Source organism: Manis javanica, chromosome 6 (genome assembly GCF_040802235.1).
Source record: "Manis javanica isolate MJ-LG chromosome 6, MJ_LKY, whole genome shotgun sequence".
In the NCBI taxonomy this organism is placed as follows: Eukaryota; Metazoa; Chordata; class Mammalia; order Pholidota; family Manidae; genus Manis; species Manis javanica.
Window position 1 is genome coordinate 78,657,130 of NC_133161.1, and position 7,260 is coordinate 78,664,389.

The window sequence follows — 7,260 nt, forward strand, 5'->3', positions numbered from 1 at the left end:
TGATCTCATTTTATATTGTTAAGTTTGAAAAGTAATTATTGAGTTTGAGGGGTTTAGAGAAAGCATTATATTTACAATAGCTATTTTAAATAAGTTTCATGAAGTAGTAATTTATGGTTTGGAAGAGAAAACCAAAATTCCAGATGTGTTTCATAAGGTGTTGACTTTGTGATGCACCACTGAAAATGTGTCATTTTTTTCTTAGCTTAATATTTTTTATCTCTAAGTGAAAAAAGTTATTGCATGCTTCCTACAAAATCACAGAATGACACTTCAGCAGAAAAATATAAGAGGAAATGAATCTGGGAATTAATATAAAAAGTAGTTAATCACATCAGTGTCCACATTCTGAAAAACACATGGAGGCTTGCAGGAGACAATGAAGTGGGTCACTTCCTTTCAAACATATTGTTTCCATTTGCATATAGCAGTTCTTCAATATGAAAAAAATGAGCAATTTGATAGGAACTGACTCAAAAATAAAGTCATAGTATTTTGATACCAGATACTATTATTTTTTAAATCAGCTTATAAAAACAGAGATTCTATTGAAACACAAAGGGAGACATATCTTCGTATCATAGTTTGTACATTTAAAAGCATAATATTTAATATGCTTATTAATCTGAAAAATAAATCTCTATAATAAATGAAGTATTAATGCTTAATATAACATACAGTTGTGTTAATTTGTTCCCTATGAAACATAAAAACACATTTGTTTCTAAATGATGAATCTGTTGCATTTTTGGAAAGATTCTAGGAAATAGTTTTTATAGAAGAGACAGATATTTTGATGTCATGCATATAAGCAGGCCCTGGCTGTTAAGCTTAGTAAAAAGAGAAAATTTAAAGATAAAGCCAATATCAGCATTTGCATCTGACACAATTCTTGAAACATGTCTCATTTTCAACTGCTACCCTAATTTATCACTGTCATCCCTGTATTTCTTCATAGACTAAAGATAAATACAATAGAAGGTTTCTGGAAGCCTGCCATTTTAGTAAGTCTGAGATGGCAATATTGAACAGAACAAATTTGTTCTGTTTTAAATAAAGCAAAATTTGAGAGTGTATTATTGGGAGTTAGTTCAAGAAAGGTCATACTTACAGCATGCCTTTCATTGGTGATTATGTGCTATGTGGAATAATACATAAACATTAAGACCTGGTCTTCCATGTTTTTTCTGCAAGTAAAAATGTGAGTGAGAAGTCCATTACCATAATGTAAATTCTTTATTTTTTTTCAATACGATAGTTACATATAAAACATGAGTCAGGGCTTACTTCCCCCTCTACTGCCAGCTGAATATGTTTCAGCCAGCCCCTCCATCTGAGTGGAGAAAAACAGGGACAAAAAGCTTACACCAGAAAATGTAGCTTTTTAAAAATCAGATACCTAATTTGTCACCAACAATTGTCACTTTTTGTAGGTTAAGAAGGTTTTTAACCTTGACAGCAGGATAACTTTTTTTCATATAATTAATTTATAAGTCACTTTAAAGTAGAGAAATTATTTTCCCATTCTCCCATGAAAAAATTCATGTAATATTGATAGAAATATTTTAGTGTGCAAATACATTATGCAAGCAACCTCTGAATTTTGGTAGATTTCAATGTTGGAGGAATAAATTTTTTAGACTAACTTCATGTAAATACCTTATCAAAATAAATTTTGTTTCAGCATATTGGAATTAGAATGTACAATTCAGTGTCTTTATTGTGGTTCTCTGGCAAGTGAAATTTAAAGACAGTTTTTTAATGTTTAAATGTCTGTGCTCTTTCCTAATATTAACTTTATTTACTGGAAAAGCTTTGCCATTTCATTACTAGAAAAGTGAAAAAACAGAACAGGTTAAAAAAATATAATACAAATTTCTTACTAGTGAATATATGAATCCTCTGGTACTTCTAAACTTCAATCTTTTATTACTGAAATCTTTCGTTACTCTATGCCTGGGAAATATCTTTTAATCTTAAAGATTTTTCTGAAATGTCATATTCTTTCTGAAGTTTGTAGTCTGGGTAAAATTAACCAGGACATTCCTTTTGCCTTTAGTGTTTTTCTTGTGTACTTCCATGAGAGCAATTCTTGTCCTGTACTTCACATGTCTTTCTCCCCAAATCCTGAGGGTAGGAAAATATTCAAATATTTCATCATAGATCGTAGCAAACAGAATGGCAGGTTTGTATGTGTTTGTTCAAATAATTAATAAATGAAAGCACAAGTAAATGGAAGAGATCAGTCAAAGTAGCTTCTTCACCAGACAAGGGCCATTGGTGAGGTTCTGTGAGCCTGAAAATGGACTGTTTCTCAGTGCGCATGTTGGGTAAAGTGTACTTGATAATAACAAGTAAGGAGCACAATTCGTGTTAACATTTAAAATGTTTATTTTAACATTTAGGTAGATGTTTTGTGTAAGTACCTGTAGGGACAGATCTTGGCATAGCGGAAGTTAGGGAATAGATATGCAGGGCTTAAATGCACAACTGCTTTTTTCCCCTTCATCATCTATGCTGCTTTGGTACCTCAAAACCGCTCTAGTTAATGTCTCTGTAGAAGGACAGCTCCTAATTGCACAATATTTTGGTGGCACAGAAGTTCTCTCAGACTGTTTTCCCCTTCTTTTAGTAATTCTCTAACTGATCCACAGTGACTACCACCTGGAGTTGCAGTGTTACATTGATTCAGTGAGTTCCGAACACTAAACTGTGGTTACTAGTCATGTTTTAACCAGCAGTTAGGGAATTTCACCAGTTAAACAATCTGAAGAACAGAGCTAAAATGCTTAGAAAATGTTTCAGAGGTAGGAAATAGCCATTTTTATGTATGTAAGTATTTTAATATACATTTACATTTGTGTATATGTCAAAATACTTTGTAATAATGTAATTTAATATAACATGCATTTGTATTATTTGTCTATAAACTAAAGTGTCATAAATTGCAAATGTATACCTCCTGGCTTTTTCTTTTTCTTTTTTCAATTAAAACATAGTCACTCTTTCATATGCTTTCAGAGCATTCTGTAATATGCCCAGATGATGTGATTTAGTTCATATTAATTTTTTTTCTAGATGGGTTCCTACTGTGCCTTCTCAGCAGCTTTCTTCTGCTTCATTTCCCAAACAATTCTGCAGAATTGGTATGTAGGCAATAAAGTCAATTGGTCTTGAAATGGTTCTCCTAGTGGTTTTTTCACCCTCCATCCCTGGGATAGTAGACTGATAATGACTACTATAGCTTGCAGGCAAAAGTAAAGGCAGTCTTTAGGAAAAAATATCCTATTTTAAGCCCAGTGATTCTTAAAATATATGAATGGGTTCTCTGCTTTCATATGATTGCTTTCTTGAAAGTCTTCCAAAGAATAAGAAAATATAACACACCAAAAAACGATAGCTAAGCAATTCTTAACTGGCCTAGTCACATTGTGAATGAAATAATGTCAACTACATAAACTATGTTTATGTATGTATGCACCAATGTGTGTATATGTAGCAATATAGTATAATTTTTTCAATCCCAAATAATGAAAACTTACACTTTAATAATGTATATTTTCAGGGCATGAGGAATGTTTCCAACTTAAAAATGGGAGTCGTTCAGCATGCTTTTTAAAAATAAAACTATGCATAGGTTTTTGGATATGGATTCATGAACAAATAACTACACCCTATGTTACTGAATATTGTCTTTATTCAAGTATATGTAATATTTGCATTTATTTTCTTCTGTGGGTGACACGTCATTACTAGAAGTCTGTGCATTTTTGTTCCTTGCCTCATAATTCAGATTCTTGGCACATGATATTGAATTTTATGACTAAAACTAAAGTAAATCATGTACAGCTGTCTCTATTTTAGATGTTCTTTATGCTTATTCTAGTAGTGTAGTGGTGTATAACTCAGTGTCACTGAATCATTGGCTTTCCACAATTCTGGACTAATTATGTAGGTGTGTAACCATTCTGAATTCTTGGTCACTTTCATGAAAGTTTTCTAAATGTCTTTGAAAATTTGCACATGGTATTTCTCAAATCTTGATTCAAAACCACAGTGGTATTAATGCTAATATACTCTAAAAGCATTTTTAAGTCAGAGGTCAACCAACTACAGGCCATGAGCCAAAACCATCTCATACCCTGTTTTGGTATAGCTTCTAAGCCAAGAAAGGTTGTATTTATAAGTTTGTTGAAGGAGAAAGAGAAGAAATATGAAGGACTATTAGGGGGCCTACAAAGCCTAAAATATTTAGTGTCTTGCCCTTTATAGTAAAAGTTTGCCAACCTCTGTTTTTAAGTTATCTCACTATAATTCTGCACTGCTTTTACAGTACCTTGTCCATAGTAGCAATTGAACAAAATATATGGAATACTGATGTTATTCATTTTAGTGCTCTGTCAATTTTCATTTTATTTTATAAAATCCTAACAAATATATAACATTGTAAAAAGACAACTGATAAATACTGTTGGAGCAATAATGTCTTTAATATTTTTCTGAATTGCTTGATTAAAAATAAAAGATATTATTAGCCAATGATTCTGTAATATCTTTCTATGTTGACAGGTAGAAACTGCACTAGTTGGGGTGAGGATTTAATAATGTGGGTAACTGGTCGACCACTGTGTCATATACTTGACACTAATATAAGACTGTGTATCAACTATACTTCAAAAAAAAAAAGAAAAAATATTATCATTACTATTTTCCTATGGGAAAAGTTATTTTTAAAATAATTTAAGATAATACTTGAATATTTTAAAAACACCTTCTCAACTGAGCAAACAGTATGTTTGTTGCATAAAACAGTAAAAAGTCTTGTAAATAAATATTTAATGATACGGAAGTTCTCCAATGAAATCAATTACCAATCTTTTATTGTAACATAATTATACTATGTTTGATTTATAAGAAATGCCTATTTATAAGAAATATCCTAATCACTTAATTAGAAACTGCAAATATAAGTAAGTATAAATTTGAAAAAAATTAGAATGAAGAGTCCATCAAAAGCTGCATGTTTGAATTTAGTGATTTTTTAGCCCATAGAAACATAAGACACAATTAATATGTTAAAAGATGTTTATTAATAAGGGTCAGGAGTAAATTGAGAACTTAATTTAATAGGATTTCTTAGATACTTTTTAGTCAACTTTCTACTTTATCTCTCTATGACTGAATTTCCTTTGGAGGCTGACTGAAGTCTGAAAATCATCCCCATTTTAACTGCCATATTCATTTAATTTCTATTAAAGAATGTTATATGAGTCTTATCTGTAATTATTAAAATAAAACTGAGCACAGATGCAATAATCAGGAATAGTCTAGTCATAAATTTTAGATAAAACAGTTGAAAAGGTTTTTTAAAGTAAAATAAATGAGGTGCCAATTCGAAAAGAGGAAATATAATAAGACAGCTTATATTTAAGTCCTTCCTGTATATTAACTACCTCCTGACACTGTTTAACTTCAATAATCATAAGAAGCAGTTACTATTGTTAGGCTATTTTTACAGATTAAAAGTTGGAAGATCTTACTGAAGGTCATACAGCTTACAATGTCAAGGTCACACTCAAGGGCCTGTAGCTAACAAGTCTGAATCCAAAGTTTGAACTTCTAATATCAGATGCTAGACTCTATGTATTCAACAATTATGCACCACTTTCCAGCTTACCTATTGTATCTTGCTGGCCTACAGAACATAATCCATAGTTCTGGGCTATATTTGAAGACTTAAGCAACATGTAAGTTGAAAGAGAGGGAGAGATAGAAAGAGGTTAAGAGAGAAATCATGATTATATTAAAAATATATTTTTGTATTATAAAAGTTAAAACACTTTGGTATCCATTCTATAGTTATAAATAACTATAACATTTTATATATTTGATGTAAATATTAGTCACAGTATTAGTGACTGACCTAAAACTTATGTCCTTGAGATCTGTAATAATGAAGGGTGCTGTTTACCACCACTGGGCATAAGCATTGCTGGTTTTTTCTCATAATCAGTTATTCTCAGACTTGCCTGCACACTGGTGTCACCTCGGGTGCTTTAGAATTACTTGTGCCTGAGTTCCACACCCAGAGGTTCCAGTTTCATTAGTATTGGGTAGGGCCTAAGCAACAGTATTTTTAGAAGCTCTTCATGTGGTTAGAATATGGGATTCTTGGGAACAACCTTACTTAAACTACTTGCTGATAGTGATATTGCTCACTTGCTCGTGTCCTCACAGAGTAGTAGATACTTTGAGGCTTGATCTGCACAGGGGAGTAGGGGAGAGGTCAAGGTATGATTGTATAGCTTTGAGGTACTTAAGAGTATTTCTCAGACTGTGGTCTGTGAACCAAAACCATCAGTATTGCCTGGGAATGGGTGGGACATGCAGCTTATGAAATCCCATACAGACCTGTTAAAACAGAAACTTAAAGGATAGGGTCCTGCAGTCTGTAGTTTAACAGGTGTTCCAGGTGATCCTAATGCTAGACTTTAATGGACGTTTAAAAACTAAAGAACTTAAGCAGAGATTTATACCTTTGCCTGCTTTCCAGCTGGGAATTAAAAAAAAACTATGTAGCATATTTATTATATAATATGTATTTTAAAGGAATAATAATTTATATTTTCACAGTACATGCCAGTTACTCCAGACTCAACTGCATGGTAAGGTTTGATCTATTTATTTTATCAGTTATGTTCATATAGAATACACACACACACACATGCATGTATATATGTATATGTACATATACATAATTTGCTTTATATATGTATTATGACATAATTACTTTTCAGTATATTTTGGGTTTTCCTATGTAAATACTTGAATAGAGGTGTTTATTTTATAGCAGTGGGGTTACTTGGATTTATATGGAATGAGCAGGTATCTGGTATAATTTGAGTATCCAAAAAAATCTATAAATAGACACACAGTTTAAAATCAATCTGTAAGCATATCTTTGAATAATATAAGTATCTATAATTTACATATGCCCACTTATATGTGTGGATAAATAAGAATGTATGTTATATAAACATTGCATATTATATTGCTTTACTTTTATTGGCATTTAACAGCATGTGAGAAACTTTACATAGATACATATTCTCATTCGGTTGGATTATTGGAAAAAGGATATTTTGAGAGTGTGGGTCTGGAGTCCTCCAGACCCTATTTCATATCCAGCATTGATCATACTTATTAACTGTGATTTTGAGCTATTACTTAAACATTTCAGTTTTGGCAAAATTTTGTTTT

At 31.6% G+C, this 7,260-nt stretch overlaps 1 long non-coding RNA gene across 2 annotated transcripts in view; it reads left to right on the plus strand.

Moving 5' to 3' along the window:
- Nucleotides 1–6,667, plus strand: part of LOC118972993 (uncharacterized) — a 73,219-nt gene extending 66,552 nt beyond the window's left edge. Inside the window, exons 4-5 of one of the 2 annotated variants that reach the window (XR_012132841.1) lie at nt 3,079–3,146; nt 6,634–6,667. This is a non-coding gene — a long non-coding RNA (uncharacterized lncRNA). Of the gene's footprint in view, nt 1–3,078; nt 3,180–6,633 lie in introns of those variants that run through there. The other variant, XR_012132840.1, reaches the window with a different exon arrangement.
- Nucleotides 6,668–7,260: the final 593 nt, after the last annotated feature.